Below are 24,229 nucleotides of genomic sequence, written 5' to 3' on the forward strand. Positions count from 1 at the left end.
TCGTTCAACGATACCATTTCCTCTCGGATTATATGGTGTCGTAGGGCAATGTTTAATTTTTCGTGATAGACAGTAGTTCTTCCATTTTTTGGAAAGAAATTGTGAACCTTGGTCCGTGATGATGACTGATGGGTATGGTAATATATAGAAATAAAATTTCTCCAGTGTACGTATAATCTCAACCGTTGTTGCGGTTCTTAAAGGATAGAAACACACAAAACGGGATAATATATCCACAACAGATAAAATATATTGGAAGCTCGAGCTTTTAGGTAGCTTACCCTCTATGTCCAAACAAATTTTCTCATGCCGATTTGTCGCAGTCAGATGATAGTTCTCACGTTTTATAGCCCGGTTGGTGTGTTTTGCCATTGCACATTCCAGACAATTTCTGATGCAGTTTGTCATGTCTGTCTTTAGACTTTTCCAAAAGAATACCGAACGACAAAAGGCTAGACATTTTTTCTGTCCTAAATGGCCTTTACAATGTATACGTTTCACTATTTCATTAGCTATTACCTTATGTATTACAAGCGACCAGCTCCTTCTCTTCAAATTCTTTACAAAGACGACACCATTTCTAATTGTATTGAATTCATTATTCGGATTCTCCGTCAATTTTGCTAACAGCGTCTTACAATACTTTTCGGTCTTCTGAGCACGCTGCAGATCAGTAAAATTAAAAAGCTGCGGGTCTTCCTTAAAAATAAAATCCCCATAATAATTAAAAACATCTTTAGAAGGGCACATAATATCCATACTTTTGCTGGAAGTGAATGTCCTCATATCTCCAATCAGTATCTGTGCTTTCGTTTCATCAACCTCCGGAGAATATCGGCTAAGAGCACCTGCTACATAATTATCTTTTCCTGTTACATGTTCGAAAACCAGATCGTATCTTTGTAATTTAAGAATTATTCTAGTTGTACGGGCGTCTAGATTTTGTAGTGAAAAGGCGTAAGTCACAGCATGATTATCACAGTGTACAATTGTGCGTCGGCCTAATATATAGTTTGAAAATCTCTCACACAGGAATAAGACAGCAAGTAACTCCAGTTGGAATGTAGACATTGACAACTCATGGAGTTTAAGTCGCCTACTAGCGTAAGCAATCACGTTGATTTGATGATCGTCTGAAGGAAATTGTCCTAAGTATCCTGCTAGATTCTCGGAACCCGCATCAGTGAACAAGTGGAATGCTAATGTGAAATTTGGCTGACTTAATGCTGGCGGAGAATTAGCAAGCTGTCGTAACTTGTCGAATTTTTCCATCAACTCAGGAGTGAACTTAAATGGAACATCTTTCTTTAGAAGTTGATAAAACGGCGCAGTTAACTCAGCGTACTGAGGTATATGTCTATGGATCCATCCCAAAATACCTAAAAATGACTTCAAATGTTTCCTGTTCTTAGGAACAGGGAAGCGTCTAATTGCTTCGATTGTCTTACGATCTATCTTAATTTCGTCACCATTCACCACATGGCCAAGAAATTTTATCTTTTTACAGAAGAACTTACATTTCCTGAAGTTCAACGAGAAATGTACATTATCAAAAATTTGTAGAAACTTTCGTATATGGTTAATATGTGTCTCTAGGTTCGGTGAAAAGCATAATACATCATCTAGGTATACTGTAACAAAAGATCTGGTATCCATTCCAAAAAATTTGTTCATGGTACTTTGAAATATGGCAGAAGAAGATCGTACGCCCATAGGTAAAACCTTCATACAATACTGTCGGCCAAGGTATATAAAGCTAGTATACTTATATGAATCCGGATGAAGGGCCAATCCGTAATATCCTGCAGTGCAATCTAAAGATGAAAACCATTTTGCACCGGTTAGTCGAGCTAAAATATCGAAATCGGCTCTACTTATACTTTGGGAGCGATTACTTTCTTATTGAGACCACGTAAATCTAATACCGGACGTACTTCACCTGATGACTTCCGCACACAATGCATAGGATTGCGATATGGCGACGTCATATCCTCAGCAATACCATATTTTACCCACTTAGCAAGTTCCTGTTCAAACTCTTCTCGCATGGCTTGTGGTACACTGTATAATTTTCCTACCACAGGTTCCTGGTCCGTGAGTTGGATACGATAAGGCTCCGTTTTAATACGTCGAGGGTATTCCGTGAACATATGACGGTAATCCATCAGTAACTAATAATTCTGTCTTTACTCCATCTTTCAAGTCGGGACGGGTATCCAGCATCTTCTGTAGGTCTTCTTCAGTGACATTTGGTTCTGGATCTTTAAGAATATATGTGTGGTTCAATTCATAATTTATATGAGTTTTCTTAACTTCCGGAAGCGACAGTTGCAAAAATTGAGGATTCGATATATCAATTTCTATCATGCAACCGTTGTTGTCAACTAGGGTTAAATTTTGTTTAACGCTATCTATGATACCTTTATATTTATTAATAAAAGGACTACCTAATAGCAGATCTGGTTTCATATTTTTAAGAATAAATAGAGGCGTTTCAAACAAGTGGTTTTGTAAATTAAGATTGACAATTTGAAATCCTTTTACTTTAACTCTCTCCATACCTGCAAATGTACCAAGGGTAATATTTGAGTACGGGTGTAATTTAGCAGATGGAATTTTTTAAAGAATCTGATTCCATATTCGTTCACTTAGAATATTCACCTCTGCTCCAGAATCTATAACGCCATTTAGCGGCACGTCTCCTATACTACCTTTGACAGTGGGTGACGGATAACAATAATTTTCAACATCTATTTCAGATTTATCATGGTCTTCATCTATCACAAAATAAATCTGAAAACGTAACTCTATATCCTGATTTTGAGAAACATCGCTAGTAGTAGAAAAATTTTCGAGAATGCAACCTCCGACCCCTACATATCCAGGCTGCGTGCTTAGTTTTCCGACTCGGGGCCATTTTGGCGAGTCGGCGTTTTTCCTTCATTATTTTGAATGTTAGTTAAGTTCGAAGTTGATGGTTTACTCATCACCTCCTGCGCTGCAATAGACGTGTTACCATTTATTCGGTTTCTTGGCCCTCTACCTTTAAACCATGGCGGTGGCATAGAATAATTTTGTAACCATGGAGGCGTCTGTTGTGCATAATTCATCCAATTGCAGTCCCATCTTCGACGTCTAGTTCCTGGTTGATAATTTCTCTTATACGAGGGTTGATTGTCGAATCTCTGTCTGGGTTCAGCCATATCGGTACTTTGTGATACCGCAGTCGTACCTTGATTGTTCAAAGTATCAGTTTGCGAAGATGAGTCGATCTTGAATCTTTTCACGAAGTTAACTCTAGGTCTAGGGAATATCTTCTTTCCATCTCGAGAATCAAATTTATTCTGTTGAAATATGTTACTGCTATAATCTTGTATATCTGCAAGGCGTAGGAGCAAATCATCCACATTTTTGCTCGGGGTTGATCTTAGTATTTTAGCATCCTCGGATGGAATGCTTCTTAGTATTAGGTCCATAAGTTCATCCTCATATACATTCGTCGAGATACTTTGGTACTTCTCAACGAGATCCCACACAAAATCAGATAGAGTTGCATATTTAGTGCGGTCATATCTCATATATTGTAATTGTCGCTTGTGTGCTTGCTCCAACCTCGCTGATAGATAATGTCTTTTAAAACTTCTTACGAAATCCTCATATGTATGTATACCCTTTTGAACATTCCGAAACCAGGCTCCTGCTCCTCTGGTGAGACATCTTTGGGCGATCACTAGTTTCTCTTTGTCTGTTAATTTAAATAATTCTAATGTCTGAGTAAGTTCCTCGAGGAAGTTCTTCGCGTGTCCATTCAACTGTCCACTGAATTTTGGGAAGTCTCGTAGATCTCTAAATTTGATGATATTTCCTACTGTGTTCGACGTCACTTCTGGTTTGTTTTCTTCACTAGCTTCCTCACGTTGAGACAACGGTTCTTCCAATATACATCTCGATACAGTAACAGGGTTGTGTATCGTGGTATAACCAGGTGTTCGAGATGGATTTGTTAAATTAAGTGCTGGTAGATGCATTCCACAAGTAGTCGTAGTAACAGGTGGATTATGAAAATATTGTTAGATCCTCCAACATTTCTTAAACTGCTGGAAACAGTGGTTACTGTTGTACTTGTAACAGAATCTGAACCTAAAACTGTGGGAATATTCGGAACAACTTCTACAATATCTTCATCCTCGACTCTGTTCCTTTTGTCATCATTGCTCAGCTTCAGATTTTTAACTTCCATTTCCAATGAATGAATTCTCCTATTAACGTTGTCAGCTAATTCAACTGTAATGTCTTCCAAATCATGAATCTTCTTATCGTGGTCGTCTAACTTCTGATTGTGGTTGTTCTGTTTCGCTTTAACATCTTCTACATCAGTTTCAATCTTTGCTTGGATTTCTTTTAAGTTGCCGACGATAGTTTCTACTTCGATCAGTTTTCTTTCTGTAGTCTCTTCTTTTAGCTTCAATTCCTTTATATCAGCATTGAGAGCTTCCATCATGCCTTTTTTCTCTTTTCGCATTTCCTCACGAAAGGCGCTCATATCTGTTCTTAGTTCTTTTATATTTCTTGTTATTTGTTCCTGATACATACTCATCTGCTTCATCATCATGAGCATTATATCCTTGGGAGTCATGTCATCGAGTAACAAAGGTTCTTCAGGCTGTGTTTGCTGATCCGTCTGTAAGACTTCAATCATTTTTAGCACCATCTCTTTTTCATAACTTTTTCCACTTGCCTTCTGTTCATCATTCTTTTCAGTGTCTCCACTTCCTACATCCTTCGGTTCAGCAATTCTTTCATTTTCATCTTCAAATGTCACAACTTCACTTTCTTTTTCCTTTTCTTCTTCAATCTCTTTCTCGTCTTTCTTCTCTTCTTCAGATTTCTTTACTCGTGTTTCATCATTTTCTTCTTCAGATGACTCCATTAAAGTTTCTACAGATTCTTCATTCTTATCTTCCAGCAATTCACATTCATCACAAGTCCATTTCATGTTTGTGTCCATCAATTTCTCATATTTTTCTTCAGGCATTTGTAAACACTTTAGATGAAAAGAGTTCTTGCATCTTGCACACTGTAGAAGGCCGATGCCCTTCTCCATCATCTGCATATCGAAATGCAGATGAGGGGCACATTTGCATATGAACATGTAAATATGATGATTTTTGTGGTATAATTATTTGCTTAACATTAGCATATTCTATGCATATAATTTGATTTATTAGTACTGAAGTGTAAAACACCCAGCATAGTACGTAAATATTAATACAATATTGTATTATGTTGTATTTATTTCATTTGTGTTTATTTCTTTTATAGGTATTATATAGTGTATAAATGGGTTACATAAAATTACTGCGTCGTTGCATAATGTATAGCTTACAGGGGATGATGGAAGGAATGATATTACAAGCAGAGATGAAGGATTAATTAAATAGGAAATGAGAAGATTCTATAAGAATCATACATGAGTTTTCAGAACGCTTGGAAGAGAGCTTGCACTGAGAGAAGTTTTTTTTTTCTTTCCCGACTTGCTGTCGCCCAGACTTCTAGATGTGAGGTCTCTCACAACTCAACATGGAAAGAATTACCAGAATAAGGAACTAAATAAGTATCTATACACAGGAAGTAGCCTACGAACTTCCTTGGTGAATCTACACTGAGTTTGATACAGTGTGTTGAAGCAGAGCGTTTGTATTGTTTCAAAAGCCATAAACTTTTTCGCTTCTACATGCGAAATTTTAGCTTTCTATAGGTGTGATTTCCAATGCACCGAGTTCAAGCGTCATTTCCTCCCCCCTTCTCACCAGAGACCAGTAACCTGGCCAGCGAGCCTTTTAGTTAGTTCCCGAAATGCAACACCAATTTGAAAATGTATACTCTGATTTGACTTATTTTCTGGGTTTAATATTAATATTTACGTACTAAGCTAAACACGTTCTTGGAAATACCGCACAAAATTCTGATTTATTTTATCAGCGTGTTTCCCTTATCGAACAAGACACTTAGATCTTGTATTTGTGAAAAATAAATAATTAACAAAGATGTTTCCTTCAATCTCTCTCCAAGCAAACATGGCTGCATTAGTAGCAGACAGTTTTGAACGACAGCCACAGAAATTGGGTGTACTGCTGCTTCTGAGAGAGATGACAGCTCATAAATTGTATAAATATGTATTCTTTGTATCTTTACCTTTATTTTGATGTATAATATCATATGTTTCTCTATTTTATTTGTATTTAACAAGTGAAGAAAAACAAAAGTGTGCGAAAAACTTTCATAGTTTCTGCTGCGAGCAAAAAGTTCAGTGTTGGCCGTTCCTCGGTGTAGGGGCAGCACGTGTCAGCCAAGAAAGGGCTACGGATAGTGACTGAACAAGTGCATTGTGCAGGTCGGACCACACGCAAATCGCCTCAGGGCAGAGAACCTTTTGTCAAAGGTTGCTTGAGGAAGCGAGTTTCTTCGTTTCCTTGTTTTTGCCAGAAACATATACTCGTTTTCCTGAGAGAACGGGGTAGTTGAAGTCTTATTCGTGGAGCGACAAGATATAGTTTTTCGGTTCGAAGGAAGTCACCTGACTTCTCTTAGAGAGTGTTCGATACCCGGGACAAGGTGTGAGCAATTTGTTCCCGGCTCCCCTGGATTTGTCCTGTGAACAACTGAATACGCGAGTGTGTAGAACTCAGTTTTTCATATGAAGCTATAATCATATTACAAAAATGTGTAAGACCTACACATATCTGCAGTTTGTCATCAGTGGTGCTTATTACATATAGGGACAATGGAAGATTAAATTTGAAATCATCAGTTTATAATCATGCATTCTCTGAGTGCTATGGACGCTCAATAGAGACAACATAATTTGAATCTCGTCGCACCTCCCAATTTTAATATGGGAAAACCCAGTTTTTCAAACATGGAAGAAATACATACTTTACGATATCTCAGTTAGAGATATAAAACCTAGGCCGGTAACGCCTTTAAGCCGTGCCTGTCCTTGGACTTTTAGCACAAGGCTTCCAGCAATTATTTTGCTTGGTTATAGGAGCTACTAAAGTTCCTTCATTGAACGTGTGAAATCCAGCTTACCGTATCTCCTACAGAACATTTTACATTTCAGTGGAATGGGAATCTAGGAGGACACTGTGTCATACAACATAGAACTTGTGAACAGCGAGTGAATAGCGGAACAGTGAACCAGTATATTAAATTGTGTTTATTTTTATCTTCAATCTGTGTATTTATATCACAGATATTGAAATATGTTTCAGTGGAATACCTCTCTCCTCAAAAACTGTTAGAGACAAGAAACTCAAAATTATGAGGAGATAAAAAGAATGTTGTAAATATCTCTATATATATTTTTTTTCTTTCTTTTTGAAAGGTCAAACAGACCTTTATAACTTCAGGTTTATCATACCTTCTCCTTTTTGTTATTTTTATAATAATGAAACAGTGTGGTAAAATTATCAAGCATATCTATATATCTAAAAAGTGTGTGTGTGTAGTGCACTACGAAAAGGTGATAAGTATTAGTGTATCAAAGTGTGAATATCAACACATTCATCCTATTTTATGTTCCTGATTCCATTGTGGAAAATAAAACTGCCAGCTCTTACCAGAACAACTGTCTATTCAATTTGCTGTATGGTGAGTACCTGTGCTAATGATATGTTTGTTTTCAGGAGTGTGATTCAAGGAGGCAATTTCCCCTTGACTGTGTATGTTTGACCACCTCTCTGTATGGGGCTCAGAGAGAATTCTGCCCAAGGAACCAAATAACAGTCATGAAATAGTGAGATCACATACAGGCTGCTACCTGTAAATTTTAATGTCAGATTAAATTTTTTTTAACCTTATTTGAAATATCTGACTCACTATTGTAGCATCTTTGAGCATGGCTGTTATGCAGAAGGCCCTGAGATCTGCTGTTCCACAAAACATTAATAATATTGCTCTACCGACTTCATAAGGGAGTGGTGGCCCTTACAGGAGAGAATCTTATCTCCAAGAGGGGAATAGATCTTTTCATAATTTTTGTATTTGTATTCTATGCAAATATTTCAGTTAATTAAAATATTCCCAGCCACTCTCCTTCATTAATTTTTTTTTATTTTGTGTTGGTGTCCTTAGGTAAACAGTAGTTTCGGCTCTGGCTACCTAGCACCTCACAATAATTTGGCGCCATCAGCGTAAAGGGCATGAAGTATATTTTATATACTAGCTGGTCAACATACAGTTTGTGTTAAAATTTCGGTATATGTTTGTTTTCTCTTCCCGGAAAATTTCCAAGAACGTAGGTGTCTTGTGTTTGAAATTTAATTGTGTCTTGAATATTTTGACAACCAGTACTGTGTTTTAGAGAATTCAGTTTGTTTAGAACTTTGGGGGGAAGAAAACTTTGTAATCCCGGTTTGTATTTGTAAATGGTTGTAACGCGAGCACAGGCTCGAAGAGTAGGAAATATGGACACAGAGTTTGTATTTGAAGAGTTCGCTCAGAGAGCTGGGGAGCTCTCAGAGGAGAATAGTGTTGGTGACGCGCAGAGCGCTAGCGAGCGTCCGGTCAGCGTTGTGGGAGACGCTGTTGCGGTGGATATCGTTCCGCCAATCCCCAGTAGGGAACAGGAAGTACCATTGCGGGAGGAAAGGGAGGCAACCATAGTAACTACAGAACAAGGTGTTAGCCCAGCCAGTAATATGAGTAGCACCATAGATAATACGAATAATTTGAATATTGCAGCTATGCTCAGGGAGATATTGTTAAAACAAGAAGAGAACGCAAAGAAGCTAGAGAAAAAGTTAGAATCGAAACTAGAAGAAAATAGTAGGAGACAAGAGGAGAATGTGAAAACTTTAGAAAGTAAATTAGTAGAAAACGCACAAAGTTTAGAAAGAAAGTTAGAAAAGAAATTAGAGGAAAACTCACAGGGTGTAGAAAAGGCGATAGAGTCGGTCAATGCTCGTCTTGAAATGCGGTTAGAATCCATGACGTCAAGACTTGAGCAAAGTGAACGGGAATTGACAGAGCGACTGGAGATCACCACTGTAGAGCTGAGGGGGGAGATCGAAGGCGCTCGGGAAGATCTAAATTCTCGTGTCACGGAAACCACTAAGAGATTAGAAGAGAATTACTCAGAGCTTTCTGAGAGTGTTAGACAGGTCTCGTCTCGTGTAGAACAGACCACACTTACTCTGAATAATCAGGTCAGGCGAGTGGAAGTGAATTTCGCTTCCCAACTAGCCAGGATCCGGGGGGAACTAGAGCAGGAAACGCCACTCGATGAGATCAGGTCGGAATGTAACGGTAGCATCCAACAGATGCAAGAGACCGTTCATGACGTGTGTGCACAACTCGAGAAGAAAATGGAGGAGTGGAAGAGCTCCATTCAGAAGGAGACGAGTGAGGTGATAGAGGGGAGACTCGCTAACATCTCTGTCTCCGGCACACAAGAAAGACCGCCATCTCCGAACGACATCTCGAGTCGCGATCTGCCTGGTTCTCAACCTGGGAACCTCGCTACTTCCCACGAGACAGAACCTGTCCCGTCGACGTCTCGCTCATGTAATCATGAGACGAGACAGCATCTCGCAACAGCTTTTGGTCTCATACACAGGGACGTTACCTTACCTGTGTATGCTGGAAATGAATCTGAGACCGAAACCTATAACTTTCTCCAAGATCTCGACCGGTACTTTGAGGTCACTGGAGTACCGGACGAGATGAGACTCAGTTTCATACCGCGAGCAATTCGGAATACTTGTTACCAGTGGTTTCAAGTAAACCGGAACAAAATCCACACCTACGAAGATTTTGTGCAAAACTTCAAACAGTGTTACCTTAGCGAAGAGCGGCTGGCAAACCTAAGGGCAACTTTTCTCACCTCCCACTTTGACAATCGTGTACACAAATCCCCTGCAGAGAATCTGCTGGATTTGTTACACAAGAATAGCATCTTAGAGCCAAGAATGTCTGATGCTACTTTACTGAAGGTACTTCCGCGTCATTTCCCGAACTGGCTATTTAGGGCGATAGTCTCTTCTCGCCCAAAGACAATAGCAGAACTTTTAAATCTAGTACAGGAACTGCAGTCGTCGATGACGAATCGCGACCAGTTTTCCCAGAGTAACCAGAGGAAAGGGGTCAACATGCTCCAAGTGAGCATGGAAAACGAGGACAATAACCCCTCTGGCCACAGTGGTAAGCACGCTGCTCGTAAAAAGAATAGAACGAGAGAAAACCAGCGTCCTTACCAGAGAAAGAGACAACAAAACACGAATCAAAACAACCACCAGCGATCCCCGCCTCGCCATCATAGCAGCGGAAGTGGGTCGTCTGGCTGGTCACGTGGGGGGAACTCCCACTCCTCTCACAACAACAACGTTCGTGGAGCCCGCGGTAGGAGCGGAGGGATGCGCCAAACGGATAGACCACAGGGAAATTCCTTCCGTCACGAGGACCAGGAAATTCAGCTGTTGGAACGTTATGACCGGGCGCCTCCTCCTACCAGCCAGAACCAAAACATTACCAGGAGTAACCAATCCTCTTCTTCTGCTTCCAGAGAATGAGGATTGTCCGCATGTGCTTGGGACAACGGTAAGATGGCTATGGAGAATACGAGTACATCTGAGTTGACAAATGTAAATTCCAAGTATGTGCGACATTTAGAAGGAAATGTAGAAAATAGACATTTATACGAAAATACATGTGAAACCGCAGTTAAAGAAATTTTTGAAAAGGTAGAAGAAAAGAAAGAAGAAAATTGTAAAATTTGTATAGAAATTAAGGCAAAGAAGCACTTTAGGGAAGGCATGTTCAAAAATAAGTTAACCTTGTTAAGTAGGACTGGAGAACACATCGATTTAGATAGGGCTGTATATGAAGAGACCAATGGCATCTTTAAGAATTTATTTGATTCAAGTAATGAAGAACTACCAAGTAATAACGTCATCTCACTGCCAGAGATTAATGTACTTTTGTTTGGAAAGGAAGTTAATTCTTTATTAGATACAGGGGCTACTTGCTCCGCCATTTCTAAAGAAATTTGGGACTCCGTCTCAAATAGCCACCCCACACCCGCATTCTTGAGTGCTAAGAATATACGGGTTACGTCTGCTTTCGGAAGTAAATCAGCGACGATCATAGGCCAGACGCTGTTAGTCATTCAGATACATGGGAAGGAATTTCATACGTTAGGCATCATTATTTCAGGCCTGAACAGATCTTTGATTTTAGGTTCCAACTTCTTTACAGAATCTCGTGCCGTGTTAGACTATGACACCGGCCTTCTACATCTCAAACATCCTCATGATGTAGAAGTCAAGTTTAGATCAGTAGATTGCGAGACTGAGGATCTAGTAGTTCGTTGTTTAGAATTGAATGGAGAGTGCGAGAAACCATATAGTTTCATAGAGGAGTTAGATACTGTTGAGTGTAATTTTTCCCCGTCAGATGAAGGACGGAAGGCCATACGGGTTAGCGCACAGAATGAGCATAAGACCTGCAGAGAAAAGGCTGCTCGTGCCCCGAACTTGGATGATGGTAGATTCCCAAGTGCCCAAGAAATGGCAGTTCATGTATTCCCACCAGAAGAGTGGTTGAAAGTGAACACACGTGCCTCCCATTCAGATATAGAGGAGTTTGTCTCGAACTACTCAGATCTCTCAGCCTCACATAGAGAGAGTTTGAAAGCTGTTCTTTTAAAGCACCAGGCGCTTTTTGATATCAAGCCAGGTTGCATAGCTAACTACGAGCACGAGGTTGGAGTAACGGACGAACGTCCCATAAAAACTAAATTGTATCCTTACCCAAAGAAATTCAGGAATTTAGTATCGAATGAAATTTCGCGTTGGGAAGCCTGGGGTGTGATTAAGAAGATGCCTACAGCTTATATAAACCCTCTGGTAGTGACGCCGAAGAGTGACGGACGTATTCGAGTTTGTATAGATGGAAGAGCTCTGGCCAAACTTTCAGGGGATCTCTCCGACAGACCTATGCCACCCCTATCTGTTCTCCAAGATATTTGCGACAACTCTTGGTTCAGTTGCGTAGATGCAACCGAGATGTTTTTACAGATTAAAGTGAAAGAAAGTGACCAGAAATATCTTGGGTTCCTACATGAAGGCATTTCGTATGTTTTTCAAAAACTTCCGTTTGGAACAAAACAGAGTCTTGCTTCTTGCGTAAGAGCATTAGATATGCTGATTGGATCAGAAGCTAGAGAGTACTGCGGCGCTTATGTTGATGATTTAATTCTAGCCGACAGGAGCTTCGAAGATCACTTAGTACACCTCGACAGAGTGTTGGGTTTACTCACTGCGGGCGGCCTAACTCTCAGGCTGAAAAAGTGCAATTTTGCGAGAAAATCACTGAACATACTTGGTTTCCATCTTTCGCAATCCGGTATCGGCAAAGATCCGGCGAAAGTGAAGGCGGTGTTAGATTTTAGGACACCACGGAACGTAAAGGAACTGCGTTCCTTCATTGGCTACTGCCAGTACTATCGTTGCTTTAGTAGGAAGTACTCGGAAGTTCTCCATCCGTTGTTCCAACTGCTAAAGAAGAATGTTAGGTTCAAATGGGAACCAGTACATCAGGCAGCGATGGACAGGATCAAGCAGATCTTCCAGGAGGAAGTAGTATTGAAAACCGTCCTGCCTGACAAGCAATTGATTCTTGAATGTGATGCGTGTGATATTGCGTGTTCTTCTCTGTTGTACCAGCGTGATGACAATGATGACATCCGTGTCATTGCTTTTACATCACGTGTGTTCAATGCCGCACAACGAAATTATTCAATAACGGAGAAGTAATTTTATGGACTCATAGATGGCGTTGTTAAGTTTAAACAGTACTTAGTTGGTACTAAATTCATAGTACGCAGTGACCACCTTGCACTTAAGTTTATTCTCTATTGTAGACTTACAAACCAGCGCATCACCCGGTGGGCGATGTTGCTCTCCAATTTCAATTTCGAATTCCAGTTTGTCAAGTCCAATGAGAATCTGAGTGATTATCACTCTAGGTACCCTCCTCACACAGAAGAAGACCTCAGTGTTGCACGGAAGCCTATCCTCCAGGAGTCGCTGATGTCCATCCTGACGGAAATCCCATGTGAGTTGAGGAAGATGATAGCCATACTACCGGAGATGCAGTCTTCAGATCCTGTCTACGGCAAGATCAAGAAAGACGTCGAAGAGAAGACGGACTCACCAAAGGTGAATGGTGCTTGTCACCGTTTTGAAGTTTTGAACGGGCGCTTATGCAAGCGTGACCGGGAAGGAGTCCGAATTTGCATCCCAGAAGTGTTAGTAGTTCCACTGCTCGATTATTACCATTCAGATCGAGGGCACATGTCGGCTAGCAAACTACTTCCACTTCTATCAGAATTTTTCGTATGGCCAAAGATGAGGGCAAGTGTGAGGCGTTTTTGCGCTTCCTGCGAATTATGCCAGAAAAGCAACCCCCCCCAATGTTATCGTCCGGGACCACTGAATCCCGTCGTAGTTGAGAAGCCAGGCTACTTGGTCTGCGCTGACTGGTTAGGGCCTCTAACCAAGGGAATTGGGGGAGTCCATTACATATTGGTATTTTATGATGCATTTTCCAAGCTAATTGGCTTGTACGCATGTAGAAAGGCAAACACTACCACTGCAATAAGGAAACTGAAGGAGTATCTGAAAGTTAACCCTAGTGTGGAACTAGTCTTGACAGACAGAGGGTCACCTTTCCAGTCTAACCGCTGGAAAACCGAGTTAGCAGATCTTGGTATCAGGCACATCACGTCGACGCCATATTATCCGCAAGGTGAAATGGCAGAGGTAGCTGTCAAGGCGACAGTACGTTTGCTACGTAAATTGTGCCATGATAACCAGAGATTGTGGCCCAAATACTTGGAGAAAATAGAGAAGTGCTTAAATTCGGCCAAACACCTGACCACTGGCGTGTCAGCCTTTGAGTGTCACTTTGGGCAGTCTATGTCAAGAGACATAGCCAGGCTGTTTGAAATCCCAGAAGTGGATCAGCGCCATGACGTGCAGTACTATGTAGAAATTGCAAGAAAGAACCATAAAAGGAATGCTGCTGCACGAAAACGCAACTTCGACAAGTCACACCGTACTGTAGAGTACAAAGTGGGTGATCTTGTGCTAACTAGAGTTTTCCCCAAGTCGGATGCTCTAGCAGGTGTGTCGAAGAAGCTCTTGCTCTTGTACTCGGGACCATGGCAGATTGTCGCCGCCATTGGTCGTAACATGTACACACTAGGGGATCCAGCGACTAAAGAAGTCAAGATGACAAGAAATGCTTTTCTGTTGAAACCATACGTTTCTAGAGAAGAGAAGGATCACAGTGGTACTGGTAAATAGAGAAGACACAGATCACACATATAAGCATCACTTAACCGGATGTGACAAAATGTGTATATAGTGTTAGTGTATATTTCAGTGATCTAGTGTATTAGTGTAAGTGTATGTATTGGGAACTTATGTCATTTATGTTTATGTAACTCAGGGAACACTGAATTCTCTATATTTAGCTTTTGTGTTTGATTTTCATTTATTATGTTTACTGTGTGTTTAGCTTTGATTTTTTTTATCCTTGGATGTATTGTGTACCTATAATATTTCAGGAACGAAAATGTGCCCTCCATATGATCTATGTCCTGTACTAGAGAGTACAGCACCTAGAATCATAGGGGGGAAATTACTGTAGAAGGCCGATGCCCTTCTCCATCATCTGCATATCGAAATGCAGATGAGGGGCACATTTGCATATGAACATGTAAATATGATGATTTTTGTGGTAAAATTATTTGCTTAACATTAGCATATTCTATGCATATAATTTGATTTATTAGTACTGAAGTGTAAAACACCCAGCATAGTACGTAAATATTAATACAATATTGTATTATGTTGTATTTATTTCATTTGTGTTTATTTCTTTTATAGGTATTATATAGTGTATAAATGGGTTACATAAAATTACTGCGTCGTTGCATAATGTATAGCTTACAGGGGATGATGGAAGGAATGATATTACAAGCAGAGATGAAGGATTAATTAAATAGGAAATGAGAAGATTCTATAAGAATCATACATGAGTTTTCAGAACGCTTGGAAGAGAGCTTGCACTGAGAGAAGTTTTTTTTTTCTTTCCCGACTTGCTGTCGCCCAGACTTCTAGATGTGAGGTCTCTCACAACTCAACATGGAAAGAATTACCAGAATAAGGAACTAAATAAGTATCTATACACAGGAAGTAGCCTACGAACTTCCTTGGTGAATCTACACTGAGTTTGATACAGTGTGTTGAAGCAGAGCGTTTGTATTGTTTCAAAAGCCATAAACTTTTTCGCTTCTACATGCGAAATTTTAGCTTTCTATAGGTGTGATTTCCAATGCACCGAGTTCAAGCGTCATTTCCTCCCCCCCTTTCTCACCAGAGACCAGTAACCTGGCCAGCGAGCCTTTTAGTTAGTTCCCGAAATGCAACACCAATTTGAAAATGTATACTCTGATTTGACTTATTTTCTGGGTTTAATATTAATATTTACGTACTAAGCTAAACACGTTCTTGGAAATACCGCACAAAATTCTGATTTATTTTATCAGCGTGTTTCCCTTATCGAACAAGACACTTAGATCTTGTATTTGTGAAAAATAAATAATTAACAAAGATGTTTCCTTCAATCTCTCTCCAAGCAAACATGGCTGCATTAGTAGCAGACAGTTTTGAACGACAGCCACAGAAATTGGGTGTACTGCTGCTTCTGAGAGAGATGACAGCTCATAAATTGTATAAATATGTATTCTTTGTATCTTTACCTTTATTTTGATGTATAATATCATATGTTTCTCTATTTTATTTGTATTTAACAAGTGAAGAAAAACAAAAGTGTGCGAAAAACTTTCATAGTTTCTGCTGCGAGCAAAAAGTTCAGTGTTGGCCGTTCCTCGGTGTAGGGGCAGCACGTGTCAGCCAAGAAAGGGCTACGGATAGTGACTGAACAAGTGCATTGTGCAGGTCGGACCACACGCAAATCGCCTCAGGGCAGAGAACCTTTTGTCAAAGGTTGCTTGAGGAAGCGAGTTTCTTCGTTTCCTTGTTTTTGCCAGAAACATATACTCGTTTTCCTGAGAGAACGGGGTAGTTGAAGTCTTATTCGTGGAGCGACAAGATATAGTTTTTCGGTTCGAAGGAAGTCACCTGACTTCTCTTAGAGAGTGTTCGATACCCGGGACAAGGTGTGAGCAATTTGTTCCCGGCTCCCCTGGATTTGTCCTGTGAACAACTGAATACGCGAGTGTGTAGAACTCAGTTTTTCATATGAAGCTATAATCATATTACAAAAATGTGTAAGACCTACACATATCTGCAGTTTGTCATCAGTGGTGCTTATTACATATAGGGACAATGGAAGATTAAATTTGAAATCATCAGTTTATAATCATGCATTCTCTGAGTGCTATGGACGCTCAATAGAGACAACATAATTTGAATCTCGTCGCACCTCCCAATTTTAATATGGGAAAACCCAGTTTTTCAAACATGGAAGAAATACATACTTTACGATATCTCAGTTAGAGATATAAAACCTAGGCCGGTAACGCCTTTAAGCTGTGCCTGTCCTTGGACTTTTAGCACAAGGCTTCCAGCAATTATTTTGCTTGGTTATAGGAGCTACTAAAGTTCCTTCATTGAACGTGTGAAATCCAGCTTACGATATCTCCTACAGAACATTTTACATTTCAGTGGAATGGGAATCTAGGAGGACACCGTGTCATACAACATAGAACTTGTGAACAGCGAGTGAATATCGGAACAGTGAACCAGTATATTAAAATTGTGATTATTTTTATCTTTAATTTGTGTATTTATATCACAGATATTGAAATATGTTTCAGTGGAATACCTCTCTCCTCTAAAAACTGTTAGAGACAAGAAACTCAAAATTATGAGGAGATAAAAGAATGTTGTAAATATCTCTATATATATATATATTTTTTTTGAAAGGTCAGACAGACCTTTTTAACTTCAGGTTCATCCTACCTTCTCCTTTTTGTTATTTTTATAATGATGAAATAGTGTTTAAAAAAAATATCAAGCATATCTATATATCTAAAAAGTGTGTGTGTGTAGTGCACTACAAAATGGTGATAATTATTAGTGTATCGAAGTTTGGATATCAACACATTCATCCTATTTTATGTTCCTGATTCCGTTGTGGAAAATAAAACTGCTAGCTCTTACCAGAACATCTGTCTATTCAATTTGCTGTATGGTGAGTACCTGTGCTAATGATATGTTTGTTTTCAGGAGTGTGATTCAAGGAGGCATTCTCCCCTTGATGGTGTATGTTTGACCACCTCTCTGTATGGGGCTCAGAGAGAATTCGGCCCAAGGAACCAAGTAACAGTCATGAAATAGTGAGATTACATACAGGCTGCTACCTGTAAATTTTAATGTCAGATTAAAATTTTTTTTTCTTTTTTTTTAACCTTATTTGAAATATATAACTAACTCACTATTGTAGCATCTTTGAGCATGGCTGTTATGCAGATGCCCTGAGATCTGCTGTTCCACAAAACATAAATAATTTTGCTCTACCGACTTCATAAGGGAGTGGCGGCCCTTACAGGAGAGAATCTTATCTCCAAGAGGGGAATAGATCTTTTCATAATTTTTGTATTTGTATTCTATGCAAATATTTCAGTTAATTAAAATATTCCCAGCCACTCTCCTTCATTAATTTTTTTTTATTTTGTGTTGGTGTCCTTAGGTAAACAGTAGTTTCGGCTCTGGCTACCTAGCACCTCACAATAATTTGGCGCCCAGCGTGGGGCACGATACTTCACGCTTTTGCGCCAAACATTAATTTGGCGCCATCAGCGTAAAGGGCATGAAGTATATTTTATATACTAGCTGGTCAACATACAGTTTGTGTTAAAATTTCGGTATACGTTTGTTTTCTCTTCCCGGAAAATTTCCAAGAACGTAGGTGTCTTGTGTTTGAAATTTAATTGTGTCTTGAATATTTTGACAACCAGTACTGTGTTTTAGAGAATTCAGTTTGTTTAGAACTTTGGGGGGAAGAAAACTTTGTAATCCCGGTTTGTATTTGTAAATGGTAGTGACGCCGAAGAGTGACGGACGCATTCGAGTTTGTATAGATGGAAGAGCTCTGGCCAAAATTTCAGGGGATCTCTCCGACAGACCTATGCCACCCCTATCTGTTCTCCAAGATATTTGCGACAACTCTTGGTTCAGTTGCGTAGATGCAACCGAGATGTTTTTACAGATTAAAGTGAAAGAAAGTGACCAGAAATATCTTGGGTTCCTACATGAAGGCATTTCGTATGTTTTTCAAAAACTTCCGTTTGGAACAAAACAGAGTCTTGCTTCTTGCGTAAGAGCATTAGATATGCTGATTGGATCAGAAGCTAGAGAGTACTGCGGCGCTTATGTTGATGATTTAATTCTAGCCGACAGGAGCTTCGAAGATCACTTAGTACACCTCGACAGAGTGTTGGGTTTACTCACTGCGGGCGGCCTAACTCTCAGGCTGAAAAAGTGCAATTTTGCGAGAAAATCACTGAACATACTTGGTTTCCATCTTTCGCAATCCGGTATCGGCAAAGATCCGGCGAAAGTGAGGGCGGTGTTAGATTTTAGGACACCACGGAACGTAAAGGAACTGCGTTCCTTCATTGGCTACTGCCAGTACTATCGTTGCTTTAGTAGGAAGTACTCGGAAGTTCTCCATCCGTTGTTCCAACTTCTGAAGAAGAATGTTAGGTTCAAATGGGAACCAGTACATCAGGCAGCGATGGACAGGATCAAGCAGATCTTCCAGGAGGAAGTAGTACTGAAAACCGTCCTGCCTGACAAGCAATTGATTCTTGAATGTGATGCGTGTGATATTGCGTGTTCTTCTCTGTTGTACCAGCGTGATGACAATGATGACATCCGTGTCATTGCTTTTACATCACGTGTGTTCAATGCCGCACAACGAAATTATTCAATAACGGAGAAGGAATTTTATGGACTCATAGATGGCGTTGTTAAGTTTAAACAGTACTTAGTTGGTACTAAATTCATAGTACGCAGTGACCACCTTGCACTTAAGTTTATTCTCTATTGTAGACTTACAAACCAGCGCATCACCCGGTGGGCGATGTTGCTCTCAAATTTCAATTTCGAATTTCAGTTTGTCAAGTCCAATGAGAATCTGAGTGATTATCACTCTAGGTACCCTCCTCACACAGAAGAAGACCTCAGTGTTGCACGGAAGCCTATCCTCCAGGAGTCGCTGATGTCCATCCTGACGGAAATCCCCTGTGAGTTGAGGAAGATGATAGCCATACTACCGGAGATGCAGTCTTCAGATCCTGTCTACGGGAAGATCAAGAAAGATGTCGAAGAGAAGACGGACTCACCAAAGGTGAATGGTGCTTGTCACCGTTTTGAAGTTTTGAACGGGCGCTTATGCAAGCGTGACCGGGAAGGAGTCCGAATTTGCATCCCAGAAGTGTTAGTAGTTCCACTGCTCGATTATTACCATTCAGATCGAGGGCACATGTCGGCTAGCAAACTACTTCCACTTCTATCAGAATTTTTCGTATGGCCAAAGATGAGGGCAAGTGTGAGGCGTTTTTGCGCTTCCTGCGAATTATGCCAGAAAAGCAACCCCCCCAATGTTATCGTCCGGGACCACTGAATCCCGTCGTAGTTGAGAAGCCAGGCTACTTGGTCTGCGCTGACTGGTTAGGGCCTCTAACCAAGGGAATTGGGGGAGTCCATTACATATTAGTATTTTATGATGCATTTTCCAAGCTAATTGGCTTGTACGCATGTAGAAAGGCAAACACTACCACTGCAATAAGGAAACTGAAGGAGTATCTGAAAGTTAACCCTAGTGTGGAACTAGTCTTGACAGACAGAGGGTCACCTTTCCACTCTAACCGCTGGAAAACCGAGTTAGCAGATCTTGGTATCAGGCACATCACGTCGACGCCATATTATCCGCAAGGTGAAATGGCAGAGGTAGCTGTCAAGGCGACAGTACGTTTGCTACGTAAATTGTGCCATGATAACCAGAGATTGTGGCCCAAATACTTGGAGAAAATAGAGAAGTGCTTAAATTCGGCCAAACACCTGACCACTGGCGTGTCAGCCTTTGAGTGTCACTTTGGGCAGTCTATGTCAAGAGACATAGCCAGGCTGTTTGAAATCCCAGAAGTGGATCAGCGCCATGACGTGCAGTACTATGTAGAAATTGCAAGAAAGAACCATAAAAGGAATGCTGCTGCACGAAAACGCAACTTCGACAAGTCACACCGTACTGTAGAGTACAAAGTGGGTGATCTTGTGCTAACTAGAGTTTTCCCCAAGTCGGATGCTCTAGCAGGTGTGTCGAAGAAGCTCTTGCTCTTGTACTCGGGACCATGGCAGATTGTCGCCGCCATTGGTCGTAACATGTACACACTAGGGGATCCAGCGACTAAAGAAGTCAAGATGACAAGAAATGCTTTTCTGTTGAAACCATACGTTTCTAGAGAAGAGAAGGATCACAGTGGTACTGGTAAATAGAGAAGACACAGATCACACATATAAGCATCACTTAACCGGATGTGACAAAATGTGTATATAGTGTTAGTGTATATTTCAGTGATCTAGTGTATTAGTGTAAGTGTATGTATTGGGAACTTATGTCATTTATGTTTATGTAACTCAGGGAACACTGAATTCTCTATATTTAGCTTTTGTGTTTGATTTTCATTTATTATGTTTACTGTGTGTTTAGCTTTGATTTTTTTTTATCCTTGGATGTATTGTGTACCTATAATATTTCAGGAACGAAAATGTGCCCTCCATATGATCTATGTCCTGTACTAGAGAGCACAGCACCTAGAATCATAGGGGGGAAATTACTGTAGAAGGCCGATGCCCTTCTCCATCATCTGCATATCGAAATGCAGATGAGGGGCACATTTGCATATGAACATGTAAATATGATGATTTTTGTGGTATAATTATTTGCTTAACATTAGCATATTCTATGCATATAATTTGATTTATTAGTACTGAAGTGTAAAACACCCAGCATAGTACGTAAATATTAATACAATATTGTATTATGTTGTATTTATTTCATTTGTGTTTATTTCTTTTATAGGTATTATATAGTGTATAAATGGGTTACATAAAATTACTGCGTCGTTGCATAATGTATAGCTTACAGGGGATGATGGAAGGAATGATATTACAAGCAGAGATGAAGGATTAATTAAATAGGAAATGAGAAGATTCTATAAGAATCATACATGAGTTTTCAGAACGCTTGGAAGAGAGCTTGCACTGAGAGAAGTTTTTTTTTTCTTTCCCGACTTGCTGTCGCCCAGACTTCTAGATGTGAGGTCTCTCACAACTCAACATGGAAAGAATTACCAGAATAAGGAACTAAATAAGTATCTATACACAGGAAGTAGCCTACGAACTTCCTTGGTGAATCTACACTGAGTTTGATACAGTGTGTTGAAGCAGAGCGTTTGTATTGTTTCAAAAGCCATAAACTTTTTCGCTTCTACATGCGAAATTTTAGCTTTCTATAGGTGTGATTTCCAATGCACCGAGTTCAAGCGTCATTTCCTCCCCCCCTTCTCACCAGAGACCAGTAACCTGGCCAGCGAGCCTTTTAGTTAGTTCCCGAAATGCAACACCAATTTGAAAATGTATACTCTGATTTGACTTATTTTCTGGGTTTAATATTAATATTTACGTACTAAGCTAAACACGTTCTTGGAAATACCGCACAAAATTCTGATTTATTTTATCAGCGTGTTTCCCTTATCGAACAAGACACTTAGATCTTGTATTTGTGAAAAATAAATAATTAACATAGATGTTTCCTTCAATCTCTCTCCAAGCAAACATGGCTGCATTAGTAGCAGACAGTTTTGAACGACAGCCACAGAAATTGGGTGTACTGCTGCTTCTGAGAGAGATGACAGCTCATAAATTGTATAAATATGTATTCTTTGTATCTTTACCTTTATTTTGATGTATAATATCATATGTTTCTCTATTTTATTTGTATTTAACAAGTGAAGAAAAACAAAAGTGTGCGAAAAACTTTCATAGTTTCTGCTGCGAGCAAAAAGTTCAGTGTTGGCCGTTCCTCGGTGTAGGGGCAGCACGTGTCAGCCAAGAAAGGGCTACGGATAGTGACTGAACAAGTGCATTGTGCAGGTCGGACCACACGCAAATCGCCTCAGGGCAGAGAACCTTTTGTCAAAGGTTGCTTGAGGAAGCGAGTTTCTTCGTTTCCTTGTTTTTGCCAGAAACATATACTCGTTTTCCTGAGAGAACGGGGTAGTTGAAGTCTTATTCGTGGAGCGACAAGATATAGTTTTTCGGTTCGAAGGAAGTCACCTGACTTCTCTTAGAGAGTGTTCGATACCCGGGACAAGGTGTGAGCAATTTGTTCCCGGCTCCCCTGGATTTGTCCTGTGAACAACTGAATACGCGAGTGTGTAGAACTCAGTTTTTCATATGAAGCTATAATCATATTACAAAAATGTGTAAGACCTACACATATCTGCAGTTTGTCATCAGTGGTGCTTATTACATATAGGGACAATGGAAGATTAAATTTGAAATCATCAGTTTATAATCATGCATTCTCTGAGTGCTATGGACGCTCAATAGAGACAACATAATTTGAATCTCGTCGCACCTCCCAATTTTAATATGGGAAAACCCAGTTTTTCAAACATGGAAGAAATACATACTTTACGATATCTCAGTTAGAGATATAAAACCTAGGCCGGTAACGCCTTTAAGCTGTGCCTGTCCTTGGACTTTTAGCACAAGGCTTCCAGCAATTATTTTGCTTGGTTATAGGAGCTACTAAAGTTCCTTCATTGAACGTGTGAAATCCAGCTTACCGTATCTCCTACAGAACATTTTACATTTCAGTGGAATGGGAATCTAGGAGGACACTGTGTCATACAACATAGAACTTGTGAACAGCGAGTGAATAGCGGAACAGTGAACCAGTATATTAAATTGTGTTTATTTTTATCTTCAATCTGTGTATTTATATCACAGATATTGAAATATGTTTCAGTGGAATACCTCTCTCCTCAAAAACTGTTAGAGACAAGAAACTCAAAATTATGAGGAGATAAAAAGAATGTTGTAAATATCTCTATATATATTTTTTTCTTTCTTTTTGAAAGGTCAAACAGACCTTTATAACTTCAGGTTTATCATACCTTCTCCTTTTTGTTATTTTTATAATAATGAAACAGTGTGGTAAAATTATCAAGCATATCTATATATCTAAAAAGTGTGTGTGTGTAGTGCACTACGAAAAGGTGATAAGTATTAGTGTATCAAAGTGTGAATATCAACACATTCATCCTATTTTATGTTCCTGATTCCATTGTGGAAAATAAAACTGCCAGCCCTGTAACTTTTAATGTCAGATTAAAAATTTTTTTTTAACCTTATTTGAAATATCTGACTCACTATTGTAGCATCTTTGAGCATGGCTGTTATGCAGAAGGCCCTGAGATCTGCTGTTCCACAAAACATTAATAATATTGCTCTACCGACTTCATAAGGGAGTGGTGGCCCTTACAGGAGAGAATCTTATCTCCAAGAGGGGAATAGATCTTTTCATAATTTTTGTATTTGTATTCTATGCAAATATTTCAGTTAATTAAAATATTCCCAGCCACTCTCCTTCATTAATTTTTTTTTATTTTGTGTTGGTGTCCTTAGGTAAACAGTAGTTTCGGCTCTGGCTACCTAGCACCTCACAACACTCGATAGCCTTCGCGGTGCGTAGTCTCCTTTTTCGGGCACCCTTTTCACCCGCAAAATCTGTTTTTCGACAGCACATATAGACAATAACTTTATTATCCTTCTTCAACATTTCAAAATTTTCATTATTACACGGAAGTTCCACCATCTCCCATTTGCCACTTTATTTACTTTCATATTGTTACACAACACATAAAACATTAAGGAAAATATTGTATCATTTCACATATAGACAAACAAACAATCTAGTTATAATCTCAAATGTTCCATTCAACAAATGTGATTTAGAATTCGCTTCTCTTACCAGACGAAATTTTCCAAGTTAATATTTCACTTGCAACTGTTTTCCATTTTTCTTTCTATTCTACAGTACAATCAAAAGTTCATGGATTGTG

The sequence above is a fragment of the Thermobia domestica genome, chromosome 18 (genome assembly GCF_964235325.1).
Source record: "Thermobia domestica chromosome 18, izTheDome1.hap1.1, whole genome shotgun sequence".
Classification (NCBI taxonomy): Eukaryota; Metazoa; Arthropoda; class Insecta; order Zygentoma; family Lepismatidae; genus Thermobia; species Thermobia domestica.